This window comes from Schistocerca americana, chromosome X, assembly GCF_021461395.2.
Source record: "Schistocerca americana isolate TAMUIC-IGC-003095 chromosome X, iqSchAmer2.1, whole genome shotgun sequence".
Taxonomy (NCBI): domain Eukaryota; kingdom Metazoa; phylum Arthropoda; class Insecta; order Orthoptera; family Acrididae; genus Schistocerca; species Schistocerca americana.
Window position 1 is genome coordinate 202,051,782 of NC_060130.1, and position 25,838 is coordinate 202,077,619.

The following is a 25,838-nucleotide window of genomic DNA, read 5'->3' on the forward strand; positions in this document are numbered from 1 at the left end:
ACAAATTCTCAAACCCTTGTGTGTATCTAAGTATTTCTACTTGAGACAGTTTGCTACACAGTGTCACTGTATCGTAATTAATTAGAACAGAGATTCGACAATATGGATAAGGACAGTAGGAAACAAAAACTAAAAATATTCTTGGATGTCACTTCTTATCCCGTTACAGAAAGAACGTCAATAAAGTGGATTCTGAGTTACGATACTGTGGCAAAAAAGTACAATACCATTGCTGTGCACATCTTTAACTCCAGTTGCTGGTATCAAATTGTAAAATTCTCCATAAAACGCGTATGCAAAGTGTGATGTAGTCAGTCATACGACCACACCGCGGCCTGCGAGATCGATCCGCGGGATGCGATTCTCTCGATAAAGGGAACAGAAAAACGGCTGTGCTAGCCAAAGAGTACACAGCCAGTCGCAGTACTTATGTTCGCCGCGAGGCCACTTCATGTGTAGCAGGAGTGTAGTGCAGTTGTGCCAGTCTACAGTTCGTAGCCGCACTCAGTGGTCAGCCAGCGCCGATGTCAGTCATCGTCTGCAGCCCAGTCATTGCTGCCATCCAGTCTTTGTAGCCCAGTTGTGAAGTTCTGTAATAGTACTACAGTAAAGTCAACAGTACTAAGTTGGCAGTTATAAACAACTCTGCGTTCTGTCATGTCGACAGCCAAGTTAGTCTTCAAATTCACCGGATTCGACACTCAATATTACGAGAGATTGAATCGTCACTGCAAAATTTGTGACTTGTAAATTATGTCTTCCTGCAGACGTCTAGTCGCGTCTTCTATAATTGTGAACCAACAGACCATGGACTACAACAAAGTTAAGTAATAAATACTTTCCTATTTTGTACTCCTGCTAATTAATTGTGTTTTCCTGTTGTAGCTACCAAGCAGTCTTGGCATAGTAGAACCCACGTTCTACCTCCCTGGCTACCTCATATTTGATATCTCAGGTTGATTGACTCGGTTATGGTGGAAGATCGAGAGCCATCACAAAGTTTCACTGTTCTTCTGAAGCTGATCCATATGTAGCCAGCGAATTAATAACGCTCAAAATATGCCAGGAATTATACGGGCTAAATTGGGCCTTGCCAGACTCAAGTGGCTTGATCTTCAGGAGATGTTGCTGAAAGAATTCTCGTTCTACGCATCCGAATGCTCACCCCCATAGATGTTTATACTCTAAGGGCGGCTCAGCCACTGGTATTGAAGGCGTAGGACGGAGCTGTCTACAGATGTGGTTCATGTCAGCGGTGACCCCTGTCGCATCGCTTCCCTTCGTCGACTAGATGAAGTGGAGAACACTGTTAGTCCTGTGGATAAAGAGCTAGTGATTAATAACATCGTTTCATGGAGCAGTTGCGGTCTTCCAATGGAGATGGGTGGAGAACTTAAACCAGGCTCTCGGTTAGTTTTGTGGCTATCTCAGTTGCACATATATTGACCTAAACTATTTTCTGGGAAGCTATAGAACCCCAAGTTATGTCGGGTATGGGGAATACACAAAAACAGCTTCTGTGGTAGCAGAACATGTGTGGCGAGCAGATGTGAAATTCTTGCGATAGAGGGCCACTTCTGTAAAAATGCGTAACACTTCTGTGTGGTACTCCCAACCAACATAAGTAATTCGCATACGTGGACTATGGACGAAATGGAGCACAGTTAGAGGAAAGTTTCGTAACTGTCACTAATGAAGGATAATAAAGCCCACATAGTGCTTGCAACAGAAAACTGGCTTACGTGAAAAAATAAGTAACGCTGGAACTTTCGACTCCGAATGGAATATGCAGAGCGGGTCATCTAAGCAGTTAGCATCAAATACTTCTGAAACCGTTTCATGTGATTTTATTTTCATTCTGGTGAAAATTTTAAGAAAGGTATAACTAAAACGTGTAGTTTGAAATGTTAATTATAGAAATATTGGTATCAACTACGTGTTTGTGTAATGAAAGTATAGTAGTAGTCACTGTTTTGGCTTATCATAGTATTGTCGAATGGCTAAGGTAAATTTTATGAACGTAGAACAATGAAACGTCTGTTGTAGAATCAGTGACTACTGGTATTGAAAGAAACGTCTGAGAAAACAGGAATAAAATTCGGTAACACGAATGACGAGTATCTGAGCATACAGCAGCAAACATTCAAGAAGACCGTCCAAGAACATTGTTGGGCTCGCTCGCATTAGCTGAGTGTGTGCAGTGCAGAATATTAAAATGTCAAAACATCAGCAATGGCGGAGGTTCAGAGGAATACAACATCTTAATGAGAGAGGGAAGCTACACAGAGAATAGAATAAACATGAACGTGAGACTAGCAACAGAAGAAGCATTTAATACTTCTGAAATCAAACATTTTTCTGTTGACTTAAAAAAAATCGACGACTGTTTGTAATACTATGTAAACTCAGTCAACGGATCAAAATCATTCGCAGGTTGATAGTTGACTATACCGGCAAAGAAACGGATGGAGCGGGAAGAGATTTTGTCGTGTCCTATTAAAACGCACAATCCTTGCATTTGCCATAACCATTGTACGAAAATGTAAACAAAAGCTGACTTAACCACAGTCTGTCTCGGGCGGTGACAGTCGTTCTGTATCACGTAAGGAATTAGTCCCAGAAAGTCGAAATGTGGGCGTTCCGAGACGATTCAACGAACAACGTACGTCTCGCATGATGCCAATGACGGTAAAATTCAGTCTGAATGGAAACGTTCCGACAGTTCTGCTCGTGCACTATCCGAATGAAATATAGAGCTTAAAATCATACTAATTCGCTATGAATCCTACACCAGACATCATTTCCTGGCTTCCCGAATGTGGATGTACGTATAGATGTAAAATAAAGTAGTGAATAAACAATAACGGGGCTAAATGTATGTGTGCAGTAAAATGATGTGCTATAGTTTGCATCTATATTTAATACCTATATTTTATCCACTATTACAGCGTTAATTATACGGTTTTCAGACCTCCGTGAGAAAAAAACTATAGCAACCTTGTTTCATCACTTTAATTATAGTAATGCTGTTAAACGTCTGCGTATTTACGTGACCGCCAGCTGTGGGTACTGATGTTGCAGCTCTTTAATGATCTACTACATTATTTCTCGGGCTGTGTTACAATGCATTAAGCTAATTGTAAAAAAAAAAATTAAGCAGTATTATCCGTTAACATGAATTAATAACTTACGAACATCAATGTGACTAATTCCAGTTACTTCGTTAACGACATAGTGTTACATTAATATAAGGTAAGTGCACTATTCTTAAGGATTTACAGAGGAGAAAAATCATAACAGCAACATGCACAACACAGTTTTCAAAGTTATTGGACGCAGCTGGTGTGTGTGTGTGTGTGTGTGTGTGTGTGTGTGTGTGTGTGTGTGTGTGTGTTTTATGGTGGTGTTTTTTTTCGACTGGCTAAATATACTGCGTATCATAATCAATATGATATATATATATATGTATATTCCTACAAATGTATTTGAAATGTAAACTCTTCGACGCCACTGATTCCCTGGAACTGATGTTGCAGCAGACAGTTCGGTACTAATGGGCTCAAAGAAAACGACCCTGAACATCGACCCCGATCTAGGAAAATTTGTGCTTAATGCGTCGTTAAAACCATGCGCGGGCATTAAACTACGACGGTAAGGAGAAATACTTTTGGCTTGGCAGTGAAAGATTGTGTTTTAGGCATTTTGCGAGGTATTTCCTTCCATCCATTTTTTCTGTAGATTCCTTACTGAACTGTTCTCGAAGACCTGTAATTTACACAAATTCAACTGTTATAACGTTTCCGTTGGACGTAAATCGATAAATCGATGTGCAATTATAAATTCCTGCGGGCGTGAGAATAAGTAGAAATCGGATGACATCAAAGGTGATGAATGGGATAGACATTTGAACAATTCGAACTTCAAATTGCTGTTTTCTTACTGCTAAAGCATAGGTGCATAATAGATCATTGTCTTGATGAGAGATGATTTCTTGCTTCGGTTAACGAGACCTAATCTAGAGAATGTCTTCGTCCAACTGGTCCAGAAGAGGTGCGTAGTATTTGCAAGTATCAAAAAGAAAAATAGCCAGAAAATATTGGCCGTAACCTTTCTGACATAAAATATAGAATACGTGTTTTATAGCACAGGGCCAACGACTTCTCCCCACAGATGTGATTGGTGTTCCGTTTCTGGCACGAAATGTGGATCTACGATTCACCTACAGTAACAAAACGGAACATGAAATCAGTGAGATCATTTTTTTAATGGCTCTGATGTCTTTCTGAATTCTTCCTCTCATTTGCATTTGGACCGATGTCAATAGATGAAGCACCCATATTGCACAAAACTTCCACATAGTTAAATGTTACACTTTCCAGATTTTTCTGGTGCTTTAGGTATTTCACATACCTTTCATTTCAGATCTTCCAGTAATTTATTGCACACTTCCTCAATGTTTTTGTCTGTGGTGCCAGTTTTTACACATCCTACATGCAAATCACTTTCACGAGAATTATAGAACATATTAATCACTCGCCCATTTCCTAGCTCTTGAAAATGAAGGAAGTGATTCCCTATAAACCTTTACAAACTACACATGAACTTCTGTTGAGGATAATCCGTCCCAACAAAGGCAGTGTGACAGCAGTATATTTGAATTTACCAATTTCTACGTAACACCTTCAATATGATTCATTCAAAAAAACTTTGCATATAAAACTACTTGGCATATAGCTACAGGGTGTCCCAGAAATGTTGGGACAAGCTTAGAGGGGTTGTAGAGGATGTCGTGATTAACAAATCGGGGATAGGAACCCCTGTCCAGAAACAGCATCCAACGAAGCTACAGAGCATCGAAATTATAGGTGCCGGCGCCTTGCACTAGGCTAGACCTTCGGCGGCAGCATTTTGAACACTGATAGACCGTAGGCGGAATGTCTTGCAGTGTTGTTTGTTATTCAGAGATCGCAACTGACTGCGACGGTCGCCTGTGGAGAAGATGGAGCCAGCCACTTTGTGCGCAGGTCTTGTCCCCGATGAATGCCTGTTGTCTTGACGAATGACTGTTTCGGACGCGTGTTTCCGTCTGCAGTGTGTTTTTCTCCGGTATACCGAAAAAATTGGGGATTTTTGAGGGTTCCAAGAGAAAAAATAGATTGTACGGGGACCCGTGACCTGAATCGTCATCCACTAAGGCAGCGGAGCATCGCATTCATAGCAGACAAGACCTGTCTACGCAGGGGTTTGCTTCATCTTCTCCCTTGGTAATCGTTGCAATTAATCGCGATCACTACTAACAAACAAGTGTACAAAATCACGTTTGCAGCCGAAGGGGGGGGGGGGGCTAATGGCAGATGGCAACGCCTATAACTTCAACGCTAAGTAGCGTCGTTGGATGACGTTTCTGGACAAGGTTTCCTATCCTCGATTTGTTCCTCAAGCCATCCTCCATAACCCTTGGAAATTTGTCGCAACAATTCTGTGACACCCTGTATAATTGTCATTTGACTCGCATTATTACTGTGCGAGGTGGCAGATTTTCCTTATCACTTCGTGCGAACAACAGGATGGTTGATATGATGTCTGTTAGCACTCGTCTTGGTTTCTTCCGCCGACAGTCGTTTGGCGATTTTCTGCAGTTTCGCCTGTAGGAGTGGCTCACAAGGTCAAAGAGCCACTCACTAAGAAAGCAAGTGGAATCTTTGATAATGCTAGTCACTCGTGCTTGCGAAACGTGTGAAAAACTACTAAAGCACCAAGAGGTAGCACATAAAGAAACGTCTGTGAATGCCTCAATCATTTTATGTAACGGGATGGTTTCACTGAAAAGGACTTCACCTTCCCCAGCCTGTATTATCCGGGCTTGTGTTCACAATTTGATGGCTTCATCGAAGACGGTGCCTTAAGCCGCCCGCTTCTCGTGGTCGTGCGGTAGCGTTCTCGCTTCCCACGCCCGGGTTCCCGGGTTCGATTCCCGGCGGGGTTAGGGATTTTCTCTACCTCGTGATGGCTGGGTGTTGTGTGATGTCCTTAGGTTAGTTAGGTTTAAGTATTTCTAAGTTCTAGGGGACTGATGACCATAGATGTTAAGTCCCATAGTGCTCAGAGCCATTTGAACCATTTTGCCGTAAGCCCTAACCTTCTATCATTTGACTTGATACGCTTTTTGACAATATTACGAAACATGACAAAACACCTTTTGACTGACATCAACACCGTGAGAGTGTCGTGTAGAGATTTTCTCTCCTTGTTCACATGCACACGCCTCTAATAAGATATGATTCATTTAAAGATGTGGAACTCGTGTGAGTTACATTGCATTTTGTCTTTTATGCTAGGCCCACAGAAGTAATTTGTTGTTCAAATAATGTGCCCTTCCTTCGGTTTAGCGCCGAAGATGTGACACATCGCGGAACACTCATACAATGCTATTAACATGGCCGAGTTCCGTTTGTTCGCATGTTTCTTAGTCTACAGCTCATATCAAGCAGTTCACCATCACGCCATCAAATTCTAGCGGCGGGAACTAATGGTTACGACTCTTTATACCGATGTAGAATTTCTAGTAATTGGTCCGTAGAGCATGAGGCGTAGCTGAATGTAATATGTTCTAACACAAAAGAGGAATTACCACCAGATGGGAAGGAAATCGCCGGGTGGAGTGGCCGAGCGGTTCTAGACGCTACAGTCTGGAACCGCGCGACCGCTGCGGTCGCAGGTTCGAATCCTGCCTCGGGCATTGATGTGTGTGATGTCCTTAGGTTAGTTAGGTTTAAGTAGTTCTACGTTCTAGGGGACTGATGACCTCAGAAGTTAAGTCCCATAGTGCTCAGAGCCATTTGGGAAGGAACTCGATGGATGTGACATGCATGTACAGACCAATAAATCATTACAATTTTAGAAAAAGTGGAAAATTTGTTCAAGAGATATTATCCGGACACCCCCCAAAAACGTGGTTTTTCGTATTAGGTGCATTGTGCTGTCACGTACTGCCAGGTACTCCATATCCGCGACCTCAGTAGTCATTAGACATCGTGAGAGAGCAGAATGGGGCGCACCATTGTTCAGTCTTCCAATGTTTACGCTCCTTACACCAAGCGAGGCGTCGTTTGGCATTTACCGGCATGAGTATGGCTTATGAGCAACCACTCGACCATGAAATCCAAGTTTTCTCACCTCCCGCCTAACTGTCATAGTACTTGCAGAGGATCCTGATGCAGTTTGGAATTCCTGTGTGATGGTTTGGGTAGATGTCTGCCTATTACACGAGCCTCTTCAACTGTCGGCGGTCTCTGCCAGTCAGGAGACGAGGTCGGTCTGTATGCTTTTGTGCTGTACGTGTCCCTTCACGTTTCCACTTCACTATCACATCGGAAACATTGGACCTAGGGATGTTCAGGAGTGTGGATATCATGCATACAGACGCATGACACAAGTGACACCCAATCACCTGACCACGCTCGAAGTCCGTGAGTTCCGCGGAGCGCCCCATTCAGCTCTCGAATATAATGACTACTGAGGTCGCTGATATGGAGTACCTAGCAGTAGATGGCAGCACAGTGAATCTAATAAGAAAAACGTATATATTGGGGGGTGTCCGGATACTTTTGATCACTTGCTGTATCTATCTGAACTTGACGGTAAGTGGAAACAGAATCCACTATTGATATATGATACAAGGAAGTAAAATATGTCTGAGAGAGGAAAAAAAAACACACAACGAAAACTATTTTCTCTCGAATGAGTAGGGTATCCTTACATTTGAGTGGACCCAGTTTTGTTTCAAGTGAGTGGTCATACACTGTCCGGTCACATTAATGTGACAACCTGTCAGAAGTGCTGAATAACCACATTATGGAGCGCGGATCGCTGCGAGATGTGCAAGAAGAGTGTGTGCAAGGTTCTGGAAGGTACCGACAGCTATGTAGAACCATAGCAACTCGAGTACCATGGCCAGCTGCTCTAGGTTTTTCGGCTGCGGATCCGTGGCGCGAACAGCCCGACTGAGTTGGTCTCGCAGATTCTCCGTTGGGTTTAAATGCGGGAAGTTTGGTGGCCAGGGGAGTATGGCAAATCCATCCTGGTGCTCTTCGAACCACGCACGTACACTGTGAGCTGTGAGAACCGTTGTGTTGCGCTGTTGGTAGATCCCATCGTGCCGAAGAAAAAGCAAACTGCCTGTAGGGATTCACATGGTCCCCAAGGATAGATGAATACTTGTGTTGGCCCATTGTGCCTTCGACTGGCGAGATCACGCAGGGAATGCCACGAAGACATTCCCCACAGCGTTAAGCTTCCGCTTGGTTGCAGGCTGTGTAGTACGCTTTGAGGTGTTTCTCGCCGTTGAATCATGGAAACGTTATTTATCTGCAAAGGCCACTTGTCACTCAGTGGACGTCCAGTTGCGCTATTGGCGTGCAAATTCCAGCCTTCTTCGCCAGTGAACAGCAATCAGTATGGGTGCATGCACTAGTCGCCTGCTGCGGCCCATAAGCAGCGTACGGCCATTGAGGAGACACAGTTTGTAGCCCTTTGGTTCACTTGGGCAGTAGGTTTCTCAACAGTTGCACAGTTCGCCCGTACACATCCCGCAGCCGTCGTTCATCCCTGTAATCTATGGCCCTTGGTGCACCACGGTTGCCTCGGCGTCGGTTTTCGATAGCGCCATTTTGCCAATTTAGCCACGTCGGCACGAGAACAGTGAACAGGCGTAGCCGTTTGGGAAATGCATCCACCCTTAGTACGAAAACCAATGATCGTGCCCATTTGGACGGCAGATAAATCGTTCCGTTTTCGCAGTACGACAACAACTGCCATATTTTCTGCGTTCGCCGGACACGGTTTACATACCCTCAAATGTTAGTGCTGCCACCTGCCGTCTGTGAGTGGTTATTGCACGTTGACGTAGAACGTAGATGGTGGACACATTGTGACTGGACCGTGTATAAATGAGTGTCAACTATTTACAAGTTAATCTAAACAGAATTCCGTTACACTCAATGTCATTGGAGAAGTGACTGAACAGTGAAAGTTAGCCAAATGTGTAATTTGGTTAAATGAAGGAGTGTAAACAACAGACTAGCGTAAAGTCCTAATATTCTACTGCGGAGAAAAAGTATGAGTTTCTTGTAACAACGACTATAAACCTAATCACCGTGTATCAGTAAGATAGTAGTCGGCGCCCAGCAATTACTTACACATGACAGTAGCAAGTCTAAATGGCTGTGAGTACTATGGGACTTAACATCTGAGGTCATCAGTCCCCTAGAACTTAGAACGACTTAAACCTAACTAACCTAAGGACATTACACACATTCATGCCCGAGGCAGGATTCGAACCTGCGACCGTAGCAGTCGCGCGGTTCCGGACTGAAGCGCGTAGACCCGCTTGGCCACCGCGGCCGGCAGTAACAAGTCTAGTTGAATTGATATGGTTTTACAAACTACTGTGCAGTACTACACACATCAAAAAAAAGTTTTGCATCACCTCGGATCCGAGAGTTTTGGAACCTGTACTGAAAACTGGAATAGAGATCAACATAAACATCATTTCCACCCTTTTTATTTCTCATGAAAACTACACATTGCATGTTGTGCCAGCGTACAGCTAGACCTTCAGAGGTGGTGGCCCAGATTGCTGTACACCCAGTAGCATGTCCTCTTGCACTGACGCATGCCTGTATCCGTCGTGGCATACTATCCACAAGATCATCGAGGCACTATTGGTCCAGATTGTCCCACCCCTCAACGGCGATTCGGCATCGATCCCTCAGAGTGGTTGGTGGGTCACGTCGTCCATTAACAGGCCTATTCAATCTATCACAGACATGTTCGATAGGGTTCATGTCTAAAGAACGTGCTGGTCACACTAGTCGTCGCTGTCATTATCCTGAAGGAAGTCATTTACAAGATGTGCACAATGGAGGGCGCGAATTGTCGTCCATGAAGACGAATGCCTCACCTATATGTTGCCGATATGGTTGCACTATCGGTCGGAGGATGGCATTCACGTGTCGTACAGCCGTTACGGCGCCTTCCTGGACCGTAAGCGGCGTATGTCGGCCCCACATAATGCCACCCAGAAACAGCAGGGAACCTAAACCTTGCTTCACTGGCTGAACAGTGTGCGTAAGGGGTTCAACCTGTCTGGGGTGCCTCCAAACACGTCTCCGACGATTGTCTGGTTGAAGGCATATACGACACTCATCGGTGAAGAGAACGTGATGCCAATCCTGAGCGGTCCATTCGGCATGTTGTTGGGCCCATCTGTACCGCGTTGCATGGTGTAGTGGTTGCAAAGATGGACCCCGCCATGGACGTCGGGAGTGAAGTTGTGCACCATGCAGCCGTCCTGTGGCTGCACGGAAAGCATTATTCAACATGGTGGCGTTGTTGTCAGGGTTCCTCCGAGACATAATCCGCAGGTAGCGGTTATCGACTGCATTAGTAGCCCTTGGGCGGCCTGAGCGAGGCATGTCATCGACAGTTTCTGTCTTTCTGTATCTCCTCCATGTCCGAACAACGTCGCCTCAGTTCACTCCTAGACGCCTGGGCATTTCTCTTGTTGAGAGCTCTTCCTGGCACAAAGTAACACTGCGGACGCGATCGAACCGCGGTATTGACCGTCTAGGCATGGTTGAACTACAGACAACACTAGCCGTGTACCTCCTTCCTGGTGGAATGACTGGAACTGATCGGCTGTCGGACCCCTCCATCTAATAGGCGCTACTCATGCATGGTTGTTCACATGTTTGGGCGGGTTTAGTGGCATCTTCGAACAGTCAAAGGGACTGTGTCTGTGATATAATATCCACAGACAACGTCTACCTCCGGCAGTTCTGGGAACCAGGGTGATGAAAAACGTTTTTTGTTGTGTGTTTTTTGTTGTGTGTTTTTTGTGAGCGCCCAGGACACCTGTTTTTACTCTATAGTGTCGTGTACTCGAACTAAAACACGAAATATATTTTCCCATGTTGGTTATTTATCTTTGTTGGTTGATTACTTAAATGGTCGACATTGTATTGAGAGGACTGCAATCAAATAAAAGCTCTCTCAGCCACCGTACATCTTCCATAGTACAAATAGTACCGTAAGCATAATTCTTTGTCTACTTCTTCCTTTAAATCAACATACGTGAACAGGTATAGTATTATTTCATCAGGATAGGTTGTTTGTGAGACTCGAAAGCTCTTTTCTTCACACGCCTCTGCTAAATGCGCTGCTCGCTACGTTGACAGGACATCCTCTCTCACAATCTTTCCGCTTCCCGTGCTTTTATCTTACTGACAGACATAACGTCTTCTGCTATTTCTGACACACACACACACACACACACACACACACACACACACACAGACAAAAATGTGGCAACTCCGCGAGAAATACATGTTTAAACATAAATGCAGATGGTAGCAAAGCTACAGGACTGCAGGTTGCGCTGTTGCATTTGATCACGAACGGCATATGTGCGACAAGTTTCAAGTGTCATTCGTGGTCAGAACACTGATCTGTGCAGTTTTGTGTGTATTATGTCAGAGCTAAGTAAATTCGAACGTGGGCAAATTGTTGGTGCTCGTAATGTGGGTGCCTCAGTAACCAAGGGAGCCGAAGTGTTCGATGAAGCTGCGGACTGCAGGGCAAGCTGGCGAGCTGGAATCCCAAAACCACTCAACAGTTCTGGAACCGCGAGGCCGCTACGGTCGCAAGTTCGAATCCTGCCTCGGGCATGGATGTGTGTGATGTCCTTAGGTTAGTTCCCTTTAAGTAGTTCTAAGTTCTAGGGGACAGATGACGTCAGAAGTTAAGTTCCGTAGTGCTCAGAGTCATTTGAACCATTTTTGAACCTGCTGGATTTACGGTAGCAGATAGCGCTGGCCAGGACGACACACGGGATGGAGTAAGTCGGGTAAAGAAAGTCTGGCGAACAAAAGTTGTGCTGTGTTGTACTGGTCCTGTCAATACATATGTTTAAACCATGTACCGCACTACACTAATTTGGGATCTTTCTATCGTATGGGCACGGAGAATCCCGATTTAAAAACAATTTTGTTTCTAACGGGAATCAAATCGACGCTTTCTGTTGAAAATGGGCGTTGCATGAAAGATGTGATCAGCGGTTTTTTTGCTGATTTCGGCTACACATTGTAAGAACGAAACTGAAAATACCTGCCGATACATCGGAGAAAATGCGTCTGAAGGCTCTTAGGAAAGACACCCGGAATATATATACTGTACTGAGGTGAGAAGAGTCATGGGATTCCTCCTAATATCGTGACGGATCTCCTTTAGTCCGGCGTAGAGCAGCTCGATGTGACATAGACTTCACAAGTCGTTGGAAGTCATCTGCAGAAATAGTGAACCATGCTGTCTCTATAACCGTCCATAATCCCGAAAGTGTAGCAGGATTTTCTGCACGAACTGCCTACACTACGCTTCTCCGTTCTCTGTTGGAGTACTGCTGCGCGGTGTGGAATCGTTACCAGGTAGGGTTAACGGAGTACATCGAGAAAGTTCAAAGAAGTGCGTCACGTCTTGTATTATCGAGAAGTAAGGGAGTGTGTGTCACAGACATGATACAGGATATGGGGTGGACATCGTTAAAACAAAAGCTTTTTTCGTTGCGATGGAATCTTCTCACGAAATTTCAATCAGCAAATTTCTCCTCCGATTGGCTCTGAGCACTATGGGATGTAACTGCTGTGGTCATCAGTCCCCTAGAACTTAGAACTACTTAAACCTAACTAACCTAAGGACATCACACACACCCATGCCCGAGGCAGGATTCGAACCTGCGACCGTAGCAGTCCCGCGGTTCCGGACTGCAACGCCAGAACCGCACGGCCACCGCGGCCGGCGACATGAGGAAAGTTTCCAACCGATTTCTCATACACAAACAGCAGTTGACCGGCGTTGCCTGGTGAAACGTTGCTGTGATGCCTCGTGGAGGGAGCAGAAATGCGTACCATCACGTTTCCGACTTTGATAAAGGTCGGATTGCAGCCTATCGCGATTGCGGTTTATCGTATCGCGACATTGCTGCTGGCGTTGGTCGAGATCCAATGACTGTTAGCAGAATATGGAATCGGTGGGTTCAGGAGGGTAATACGGAACGCCGTGCTGAATCCCAACGGCCTCGTATCACTAGCAGTCGAGACGACAGGCATCTTATCCGCATGGCTGTAAGTGATCGTGCAGCCACGTCTCGATCCCTGAGTCAACAGATGGGGACGTTTGCATGACAGTTCGACGACGTTTGCAGCAGCATGGACTATCAGCTCGGAGACTGTGGCTGCGGTTACGCTTGACGCTGCATCACAGGCAGGAGCGCTTGCGATGGTGTACCCAACGACGAACCTGGGTGCACGAATGGCAAAACGTCATTTTTTCAGATGCATCCAGTTTCTGTTTACAGCATCAAGATGGTCGCATCCGTGTTTGGAGACATCGCGGTGAACGCACATTGGAAGCGTGTATTCGTCATCGCCATACTGGCGTATGACCCGGCGTGATGGTATGGGGTGCAATTGGTTACACGTCTCGGTCACGTCTTGTCCGCATTGATGGCACTTTGAACAGTGGACGTTACATTGCAGATGTGTTACGACCCATGGCTCTACCCTTCTTCGATCCCTGCGAAACCCTACATTTCAGCAGGATAATGCACGACCGCATGTTGCAGGTCCTGTACGGGCCTTTCTGAATACAGAAAATGTTCGACTGCTGCCCTGGCCAGCACATTCTCCAGATCTCTCACCATTGAAAACGTCTGGTCAATGGTGGGCGAGCAACTGGCTCGTCACAATACGCCAGTCACTACTCTTGATGAACTGTGGTATCGTGTTGAAGCTGTATAAGCAGTTGTACCTGTACACGCCATCCAAGCTTTGTTTGACTCCATGCCCAGGCGCATCAAGGCCGTTACTACGGCTAGACGTGGTTGTTCTGGGTACTGATTTCTCAGGATCTATACACCCAAATTGCGTGAAAATGTAATCACATATCTGTTGTAGTATAATATATTTTTGCAATAAATACCCGTTTATCATCTGCATTTCTTCTTGGTGTAGCAATTTTAATGGCCAGTAGTGTAGGTGTTCTTTATTTCCGCTCGCTGTTCGAGCTTGGTAGAATAGAGAATTATTGTGATGTTCGATTAACCCTCTGTCAGTCACTTAAGTGTGATTTGCAGGGTGTCCATGTAGATGCACATGCCGATGTTAACATTCTCGTCCCGTAGGAACTGGTGAAATTCGCCCTTCTGGGGACATAGTCCGGTCGCTTTGAACGTGCATATCGTCAGGTCATAGATATGGGCATTATCCATGATGTCAGTGGTTTTTGACGGCATTGGCCTGGAGGACTGCCGTTGCTGCTTCGACGAGTGCCGGGCTTTGGCGCATAAGCTGTCGCAGTGCCCACAGCAGCGTACTGAGTGAAGCCGGCGCCCGTTCCGGACGCTGCGACCTTGTTCGTCACTGGGGCGCTGTCCACTGGCTGCGGCATGTGCAAAAAATGTTCAAATGTGTGTGAAATCTTATGGGACATAACTGCTAATGTCATCAGTCCCTAAGCTTACACGCTACTTAACCTAAATTATCCTAAGGACAAGCACACACGCCCATGCCCGAGGGAACCTCCACCGGGACCAGCTGCAGAGTCCATGACTGCAGCGCCTTGGACCGCTCGGCCAATCCCGCGCGGCAGCTGCGGCATGTGTTCTGCACGCTTCGAAGGGGGCGTGTTGTTCTGTCTGAGGTCTGCGCCCCCCTCCTATGGCCTGTGGCGCAGTTGACTGCGCAGGCTTGTCCCTCGCTGGTGGCGCTCCACACACCAAGTGGAAACAATTGCCTTGTCCCTCTCATTTCGGTAGTGGTGTCCGTCAGTAACAAGCCGGTACATCGTAACCGCCATCTCTGCAGACCCTAACGACTGAGATCGGTCGCTTCTGCCAGAAGACCCCGAAATATTCTCGCGGTTTCCGTCTTCAGCTGAAAACCGTACAAGTCCAGTATTTATCGTTCGAGATGAGTGAAAACTGTTCCGAATACCAACGGTATTCCTGTACCGCATGACATGGTAGATAATTTCAGTTTCGTTTTTACAATGTGTAGGAGGAGTCGGCACAAGAACCATTGCTCACTCCTTTCTTCATGGGACGCCCAGTGTCAACGGAAAGCGACAGTGTCTTCCAATTACAAACAAACAATTTTTAAAGTGGGATTTTACGTGTCTATTCGACAGTGTTGTCCCAAATTAGTTCAAAGACTGAGTAGTCCTACTGGATTTAGCCGGCCTGAGTGGCCGAGCGGTTCTAGGCGCTTCAGTTTGGAACCGCGTGACCGCTACGGTCGCAGGTTCGAATCCTGCCTCGGGCATTGATGTGTGTGATGTCCTTAGGTTAGTTGGGTTGATGTAGTTCTAAGTTCTAGGGGACTGATGACCTCAGATGTTGAGTCCCATAGTGCTCAGAACCATTTGAACCTTCCGTTTGAAATTAATTCTCTTTCTCAATCTTCGCATACAAATTTAAATGCTGCTTATTAAAAGTGATTTTCTGATTATTTCGACGAAACATAGAATGTGTCGTCGTCGTGGCCCTCAGTCGTTACCTGCAATAACCGAAAACTGTTCCTTACCTTTTTTACTGTTACTGGATCGCCATCTGACTGCGACATGAATATACTTACTCTGTTTTACTATACTCTATTAGCTGCTGATGGGCTGTCGTAATAAGTGGCTGTCTTTATTACCAAAGCTGACGTTATTCTTTAATTAATTTGACTGAAGTTACGTAATTCATAGTTAAACCTTTAGTTTTATGTTGATGGTTTTTGGGATGGATTATAATGAGTAATGCAATATTGCTTGCAAGAATTAATTATATTGTGAATGAAATGATTTTACAAACGTTCAAATGGGACTTACTTTTACAATAATATTACAACTAGCATTCCGCAAACATACTTTCAGTAGTCTTGAGTTTCTCAACAACAACAAAAAAGAAAAAAAATTTGAATAATATTAGTTCCTCTTATGATAATAGTTAGCTGATGTCTCTGTACATCCGTTTATAATCTCTTGTAAATCATGGCTGGTGGCTGGCAGGCACACCGCTCCTCTCAACCTCTCGCTTCAAACCTGCTACCGACTCCCTTCACATCTCGCTTACTAATGAGTTCCTACAAACGCTAAAGTGCGGTCTCTCCGGCCAACAATGCTTTCTGGTGCAGACAATCCCTGCTACCATTACAAAATGTATCAATTCGCGGTCTTTCCCGCTCTTTTCTTAAAATGTATCCATACTCGGTCTCTCCCGCCCTTTTTAAAATTATATCAATGTGCGGTCTCTCCCGCCAACAATACTTTGGTGCAGATGTTCCCTGCTACCACAATTATTTCCAAAATGACAAATATTAATTATTCCTACTTAATCCTATTAATAAAATATAAACATCTTTCATAAATTGTGGTTTGGCGATAGACAATAGAAATATACACGTCTTACATGATAACTTCGGCACCAAATTCGCCTTATCTGAACCCCATAGGACACATCTGAATCACTATCGGGCGCCAGTTCCGCTTTCACAATCAGCCCATAACCTATCATGCGTAGACATCCGAAGCCACATACTTCCGGAAAACTACCTAATGTTTTCGAATCGATGCCACATAAAATTGTTCGCGTATTCCGTTCTAAAGATGGATCAACACACAAGTAAACCGGTGGCTCATCTCTGTGTAATATACAAGGTGAACCAGAACTTGTAGTACTACCGTCCCACACATCACTATTAAAGTTCTCTGTCTTTGCACAAATATTGGCCGTGCGGTTCTAGGCGCTTCAGTCTGCAACCGCGTGACCGCTACGGTCGCAGGTTCGAATCCTGCCTCGGGCGTGGATGTGTGTGATGTCCTTAGGATAGTTAGGTTTAGTTAGTTCTAAGTTCTAGGCGACTGATGACCTCAGAAGTTAAGTCGCATAGTGCTCAGAGCCAGAGCCCACAAATATTGAAAGCTTAGAGAGGCTTAAGATATACAAAAGAATAACTTTTTACTTACCTTCCATATCACGCTGTTGTTGTCGATGGCTTAATGTCTTGTCTAGGGGTCCGTTCTTGCAGCTGAAATTTCGATTTTGTAGGTTCCTTATGACTAAATAACTGATGAAGATATGCCTGTATTTTTCTTGAATTTTATTCATTGTCACATCTTTCAATAGCACACCGTTTTTACATTTCCCACATTCAAAAAACCAATAATTACATTGTCGGTGACAAACTTAGAAAAACGTCTGCTACCATCAGAGGCATGCCCATCACTACTTACATTCTGCGGTACTCACATTATTCCAAAGAGTTTACAAAGCAAAAGAATTCACAAACTTTCTTTAGCAAAGAAGAACCTTCACCAAATTATATCATTATTTTATAAATATGAGGGTTGGACTTAAATAGTGGCAACTTTTTAATCACAACCGATACAAAGGAGTTACATGTTTGTACCTATTACTGTCCTTCAAAGTAGTCACCAGCGTTGTGTAGGACCCGTTTGTCAGCGATGAGGAAGGCGTAGTATACCGTTAGCAGAGCCTGTTCTGTTGATGGTGCGAATGGAGCGGTCTAGTGCCTGTCGAATCTTTGGAACAGTTCTGAAGCAAATGCCACGAAGTGGTTCCTTCATCTTCGGAATCAAATCAAAGTCACAAAGGCTTAAGTCCGGGGAGTATGGTGGATGGTACAGTACTTCCCAGTCCCACCGACCGAACAGGGCAGTCACAGCTTGCGCTGTATGCGCCCGCGCATTGTCGTGCGAAAAGATGGGTGGGTTGCGCAGAAGGTTACGTTAGGTTACGTGTCGCCGCTTCCTTCGCAAAGCTGGTCGCAGGTGATGCTCCAAAAACGAACAGCAATACTGTGCATTGACGGTATGCCGTGGAGGAACGTAATGCGTTAGGATAACACCATCACAGTCGTACACGAGAATCACGGTAACTTTAGACCGCTCCATTCGCACCATCAACAGAACAGGCTCTGCTAACGGTATACTACGCCTACCACATCACTGGCAACGGGTTCTACACAACGCTGGTGACTACTTTCAACGACAGTAACAGGTGCAAACATGTAACATTTCTGTATCGGTTGTGAATAAATAGTTGCCAACCTTCGTAAATCCAGATATACACTACTGGCCATTAAAATTTCTACACCATGAAGAAATGCAAATGATAAACGGGTATTCATTAGACAAATATATTATACTGGAACTGACATGTGATTACATTTTCACGCAATTTGGGTGCATAGATCCTGAGAAATCAGTACCCAGAACAACCACCTCTGGCCGTAATAACGGCCTTGATACGCCTGGGCATTGAGTCAAACAGAGCTTGGATGGTGTTTACAGGTACAGCTGACCATGCAGCTTCAGCACGATACCACAGCTCATCAACAGTAGTGACTGGCGTATTGTGACGAGCCAGTTCCTCGGCCACCATTGACCAAACTTTTTCAGTTGGTGGGAGATCTGGAGAATGTGCTGGCCAGGGCAGCAGTCGAACATTTTCTGTATCCAGGAAGGCCCGTACAGGACCTACAACAGGCGGTCGTGCATTACCCTGCTGATATGTAGGGTTTAGCTGGGATAGAATGAAGGTTAGAGCCACAGGTCGTCACACATCTGAAATGTAACGGCCACTGTTTAAAGTGCCGTCAATGCGAAGAAGAGGTGGCTGAGACGTGTAACCAATGTCACCCCATACCATCACGCTGGGTGATACGCCAGTATGGCGATGACGATTACAAGCTTCCAATGTGCGTTCACCGCGATGTCGCCAAACACGGATGCGATCATCATGATACTGTAAACAAAACGCCGGCCTGAGTGACGGTGCGGTTCTAGGCGCTAGAGTCTGGATTCATCCGAAAAAAATGACGGTTTGCCATTCGTGCACCCAGGTTCGTCGTTGAGTGCTCCATCTCGGGCGCTCCTCTCTGTGATGCAGCGTCTAGGGTAACCGCAGCCATGGTCTCCAAGCTGATAGTCCATGCTGATGCAAACGTCGTCGAACAGTTCGTGCAGATGGTTGTTGTCTTGCAAACGTCCCCATCTGTTGACTCGGGGATCGAGACGTGGCTGCACGATCCGTTACAGCCACGCAGATACGATGCCTGTCATCTCGACTGCTAGTGATACGAGGCCGTTGGGATCCAGCACGGCGTTCCGTATTACCCTCCTGAACCCACCGATTCCATATTCTGCTAACAGTCATTGGATCTCGACCAACGCGAGCAGCAATATCGCGATACGATAAACCGCATTTCTCTGCCTCGTGATGACTGGGTGTTGTGTGATGTCCTTAGGTTAGTTAGGTTTAAGTAGTAGAATTCCGTAACTGTCCTTGAGGTAGAGACGACAACAAGAGGCGCGGTCAAATCAAGGAAACGCATGAAGAAAAAGTTAACCAAATACACTGACGGGAAAAATATCGTAACCTTAAAAATATTTACTACTGAGTAATTAAGTTTCTGGAATACATTTGTCTGGGTAACATATTTAACGCTGTGGTCGAGCGGTTCTAGGCGCTTCAGTCCGGAACCACGCGGCTTCTACGGTCGCAGGTTCGAATCCTGCCTCGGGCATGGATGTGTGTGTTGTCCTTAGGTTAGTTAGGTTTAAGTAGTTCTAAGCTCTAGGGGACTGATGACCATAGATGTTAAGTCCCATAGTGCTCAGAGCCATTTTATGATAAACCGCAATCGCGATAGGCTTCAATCCGACCTTTATCAAAGTCGGAAACATGATGGTACGCATTTATCCTCCTTACGCGAGCAGCACAACGACGTTAGACCAAGCAATGCCGGTCAACTGCTGTTTGTGTATGAGAAATCGGTTGGAAACTTTCCCCATGTCAGCACGTTGTAGGTGTCGCCACCGGCGCCAACCTTGTGTGAATGCTGTGAAAAGCTAATCATTTGCATATCACAGCATCATCTTCATATTGGTTAAATTTCGCGTTTGTAGCACGTCATCTTCATGGTGTAGCAGTTCTAGGGCCCAGTAGTGTAAAAGCCGCCCAGTGTATATAAAATATTTAAAATGTCTAACAATGGACCACAGAAGTAGTTAAGCAGGTTTTTGATAAGTTGTAGGTACGTTGTGGAGGGACGTCCTCTGAGTTCTGGCTGGTGGCAGAACTTGTGGCGGCCCCCAGTCGCCTAGGAAATCGATATTGTAGTTTGATACGCGCCACCGACACCCGTAACGTTAATGACGTTTCGGCCGAGAGAGCTTGGGGACAGAGGCTCAGGTTTACGCCACCTAAGCTAACAGTAAGGATTCTAATTTTCCCGTGTACTCTCTCGTAGTGTACAGGATATGATTAATTCGCATCCGGCACGTAAAATTATTCTAAAATAGTGATTTTCACCGAAGTAATTTCGGTAATAAATTAATTATTACTGCAAACTTGCTTTAAATATGTATTCCGATTGTAGTTCGTAGTTAAAATCCTATGTACATCGACGTAAAAAAGACCGCAACGCCAAGGGAGAGTTGTGCGACGTCAACGAAAGTTGACAGGCGTGTTGCTACATCTGGAATGTGATGTTTATTACACTACTGGCCATTAAAATTACTACATCACGAAGATGACGTGCTACAGACGTGAAATTTAGCCGACAGGAAGAAGATGCTGTGATATGCAAACGATTAGCTTTTCAGAGCATTCACTCAAGGTTGGCACCGGTGGCGACAGCTACAACGTGCTGACATGAGGAAAGTTTCCAACCGATTTCTCATACACAAGCAGCAGTTCACCGGCGTTGCCTGGTGAAACGTTGCTGTGATGCCTCGTGTAACGAGGAGAAATGCGTACTATCACGTGCCCTACTTTGATAAAGGTCGGATTGTAGGCTACCGCGATTGCGGTTTATCGTATCTAACATTGCTGCTCGCGTTGGTCGAGATCCAATGACTGCTAGCAGAATGTGGAATCGGTTAGTTCAGGAGTAAAATACGGAACGCCGTGCTGCATCCCAACGGCCTCGTATCACTAGCAGTCGAGATGACAGGCATCTTATCCGCATGGCTGTAACGGATCGTGCAGCCACGTCTCGATCCCTGAGTCAACAGATGGGGACGTTTGCAAGACAACAACCATCTGCGCCGGCTGGAGTGGCCGAGCTCTTCTAGGCGCTTCAGTCTGGAGCTGCGCGACCGCTACGGTCGCAGATTCGAATCCTGCCTCGGGCATGGATGTGTGTGATGTCCTTAGGTTAGTTAGGTTTAAGTAGTTCTAAGTTCTAGGGGATTGATGACCTCAGACGTTAAGTCCCATAGTGCTCAGAGCCATTCTTGAACAACCATCTGCACGAACAGCTCGACGACGTTTGCAACAGCGTGGACTATCAGCTCGGGGACCATGGCTGCGGTTACCCTTGACGCTGCATCACAGACAGGAGCGCCTGCGATGGTGTACTCAACGACGAACCTGGGTGCACGAATGGCAAAACGTCATTTTTTCGGATGAATCCAGGTTCTGTTTACAGCATCATGATGGTCGCATCCGTGTTAGGCGACATCGCGGTGAACGCACATTGGAAGCGTGTATTCGTAATCGCCATACTGACGTATCACGCGGCGTGATGGTATGAAGTGCCATTGGTTACACGTCTCCGTCACCTCTTGTTCGCATTGACGGCACTTTGAACAGTGGACGTTACATTTCAGATGTGTTACGACCCGTGGCTCTACCCTTCATTCGATCCCTGCGAAACCCTACATTCCAGTATGATAATGCACGACCGCATGTTGCAGGTCCTGTACGGGCCTTTCTGGATACAGAAAATGTTCGACTGCTCCCCCAGCCAGCACATTCTCCGGATCTCTCACCAATTGAAAATGTCGGGCCAATGGTGGACGAGCAACTGGCTCGTCACAATACCCCAGTCACTTCTCCTGATGAACTGTGGTATCGTGTTGAAGCTGCATGGGCAGCTGTACCTGTACATGCCATCCAAGCTCTGTTTGATTCAATGCCCAGGCGTATCAAGGCCGTGATTACAGCCAGAGATGGTTGTTCTGTGTACTGATTTCTCAGGATCTATGCACCCAAATTGCGTGAAAATGTAATCACATGTCAGTTCTAGTATAATATATTTGTCCAATGAATATCCGTGTATCATCTGCATTTCTTCTTGGTGTACCAATTTTAATGGCCAGTAGTGTAGATTTCGCGCAACTCACATAGGAGTGACGCTGGTAGCACCACTATGGGGATGCAAATCAGGTTTCATTTTAATAAACGCAGCAAAATTAGTGAGCGTTAGATACCTTTGAGACTGAATGCGGTGAGTTGATATTAGTAAAGACGCCGTTATCAACACCTCACTGAGTTCGAACGAGGTCGTGTAATAGGGGTACGAGAAGCTGGATGTTATTTCTAGGATATTGCGGGAAGACTTGGCAGGAATGTAGCCACTGTACATGACTTGCTGGCCGCGGTGCTCACGAGAAAGTACGGTCCACGTGGCACTACCGAGAGGGAAGACAATTGTGTTCGGGGTGTGTCTCTGTCGCATCGTACTGCATGCGCAGCAGCAATTTTAGCAGCAGTTGGCACCAAAGTGTCGCAACGAACTGTTACGAATCTATTACTCCACCAACAGCTCCAGACCAAACGCCCTATAGCGTGCATACGGCTCACCCGAAACCACCGTGATTTGCGATTTCAGTCGTATCAAGCGAGAGCTCATTGGAGGGCAGGCTGGAGGTCTGTTGTGCTTTCTGATGATAGTTGGTTCTGCTAAGGTGCCAATGACGGTCGTGTGTTTCTTAGGAGGAGGCCAGGTGACCGCCTGCAACCAACCTGTCTGCGTGCTAGACTCGCTGGACCTACACCTGGAGTCATGGTCTGGGGTGTGATTTCGTATGACAGCAGGAGCACTCTCGTGGTATCCCACGCACCCTGACTAAATTTGTGCGTCAGTCTGGTGGTTTGACCTGTTGTACTGCCACTCATGAACAGAATTCCAGGGGGTGTTTTCCAACAGGATAACGCTTGCCCACATACAGCTGTTGTAACCCAACGTGCTCTACAGATTGTCGACATGTTGCCTTGGTCTGCTCGATCACTAGATCTGTCTATAATCGAGTACTTATGGGACATCATTGGGCGACAACTGCATCCACAACCAGCATTAACCGACACTGTATTGACCGACCAAGTGCCACATGGTTCAAATGGCTCAGAGCACTATGGGACTTAACTTCTGAGGTCAACAGTCCCCTAGAACTTAGAACTAGTTAAACCTAACTAACCTAAGGACATCACACACATCCATGCCCGAGGCAGGATTCGAACCTGCGACCGTAGCAGCCGTGTGGTTCCGGACTGAAGCGCTTAGAACCGTTCGACCACAGCGTTAAATATGTTACCTAGACAAATGTATTCCAGAAACTTAATTACTCAGTAGTAAATATTTTTAAGGTTACGATATTTTTTCCGTCAGTGTATTTGGTCAACTTTTTCTTACTGCGTTTCCTAGACGTGACCGCGCCTCTTGTTGTCGTCTCTACCTCAAGGACAGTTACGGAATTCCCAGGCCCTGGAAACCGCAGGCTGACATTTGTCGTCAGCATCAGTTCATCGCAACCCGTCGTCAGTGCAGTGTGCGTCAAAGAGTACAATGAAATGGAAGAGACAAGCATTTCTGCAGGACTGCAGAAAGAAGATTGATCAGAAGTAGAGGGATGTGATGAGCAATCGAAGGACGTGCTCACTGACGCCGCCTGATACACCGAATGATTGCTTCACGATTTCAACTTTCTTACAAATATACCACCGAGCACAATTTCCGCTAATTCCATTGCAGATGGAGATGCAGTATCCAGCACAATCAAATGTCTGTTGGGCAGAAGGCGAGTTTGTGTTTCGGTGGTTTCTACGACAAATACCATCCGGAATTCTGTTCCAATACGGTAAACGATGGAAGTGATACAAAGCACAGTAAGGTGATTCTGTAATCTATTGTGTACCACACAGTGTACACATTTGAAGGAACTTAGCTGGAAGGATTTTTTATTTATGAAATTACTACGGCGTAAATGTCTGTTTTGTAATAATTTTGCGTGACATATACTATTTAATATTTCTGCATGAAAAAAAAGTACACGGCCAAATTTGAGCCCGTACTGCCAGGGTAGTAGCCGTGAGCCTTAGCCTCTGATCGAAACATTTTTGACGTTACGGATGTAGATGGTACGCATAAAACTTCAACAGAGATATTCTCGGAAATTAGGTGTCTTCACATGAAAAGCCTCTAGGCGGGTAGCCAGGACAGACTCCTCTACATTACACCTAAGACTCATCAAAATCCGTGATGGTTCCCTTGTAAGTCTTGCGAAATGGATATTCGGTGGGACGTACTTTCGTCATATTGGATGGACTTTTCCATAGCCGCGAGCTTACTATTGAACAAAAGCGTGCTTATCATTCTCTAACTCCCACTAAATGCCAATCCATCTGAAGTCACATAAACATTAATTGAATTTGGCCCTATGTCCTGTTATAAAGCAACCGCACAACGGAATTTTAACCACTTGACCTCAGGTCGACCGATCACGGACTGAACTTCACAAAATGTTTCCTAGTATCATCCTCACACGGGATAAATGAGGTTAATCACCACGGGAGATGAATGACTTGGTTGCATGCACATTGCGGAAAAGTTTAACGAAGTAAGTTGATTCCAAATTGACATTTATTCACAAAATTTAATGTACTTGTAAACTTCAGCAACATTTAACACGTATAAAAACGTAACACTATAGTTCCGTAAGAGGAAACAGTCATTGTATTAATCATCATTATTCAGCGAAGATTACGTTAACTAAGGAACGCAACATGAACGCTCGTGTACTCACACACAAAGATCGTAACATTCAAAGAATAACCGAACTCATACCTCACTATTTTTCTACTGTTGCATGCCAGGTGGAATAGTTTCTTCGTGGCTGGCTTTTCCAACGATCTCAATAATTCTAAGAGAACGGTGTCTACTCAGTGTCTTGCTTCTACTTAGGTTCTTCAGTGCCTTGTCAAATCCTCCTCGCAGTATCGTATATCCCATCCCATCTTCATCTGCTCCCTCTTATCTTGCCATAACGTTGTTTTAAAGATCATTTCCTTGCTGTAGTGCTTCTTTACGTGCATTTCTTCCATCGATCCCTTATTTGCTTAGTACTGGCTTTCCATATGAGCTCTTAATATCTACATAAGTGCTTCACTTTTCTCCAAATTCCTTCTTAATTTGGCTATAGGGGCTGTGTATCATGCTCATAGTCATACATGCTTCTATAGCTATTTTGCAGTTTGTCAGTCTCCTTTTTTAGACGTACGTATTCACTTTTGCTGTTTCATTTGCTGCATTATATGTTTTCTTCTTCTATCAGTTAAATTCAGTAACCATTTTGGCTATTATATGTTAAAATTAGTGATTCTGCTGCAGACTAGGCTTCACTACACTAAAATATATTCGGATTTATGCCACAACGTGTTACGCCTCGAATCGCTGTTATACTTTCTGTCTCTTGGCATGTAAATATTTATTTCCCTTAGGTTATCCTTCCATTTCCTAGTACTTAATGCACGTGAAAAACTCAGTGCTGTTGGGAACGATAGAAGAATTCAACATCATTTTTAAAGTGATAAGTCATTCGAACAATACTATCCTCCATGATCTTAATCATAAGCTAATTACATTGTGTAGCATCTACGGCACTGTCGTCTGTCAGAAACATGGTATTAACTGAAACGCTTTTACATTAAAATAATG

At 45.2% G+C, this 25,838-nt stretch overlaps 1 protein-coding gene and 1 non-coding gene across 2 annotated transcripts in view; both read left to right on the forward strand.

Annotated features, from left to right (window-relative positions):
• The window catches only part of LOC124555919 (cell surface glycoprotein 1-like), a 546,947-nt gene that overhangs the window by 93,888 nt on the left and 427,221 nt on the right, over nt 1–25,838 (forward strand). The gene's annotated exons all lie outside the window — the stretch shown is intronic.
• Nucleotides 15,291–15,374, forward strand: Trnap-ugg. Its single transcript has one exon. It is a non-coding gene; the product is annotated as a tRNA-Pro (tRNA).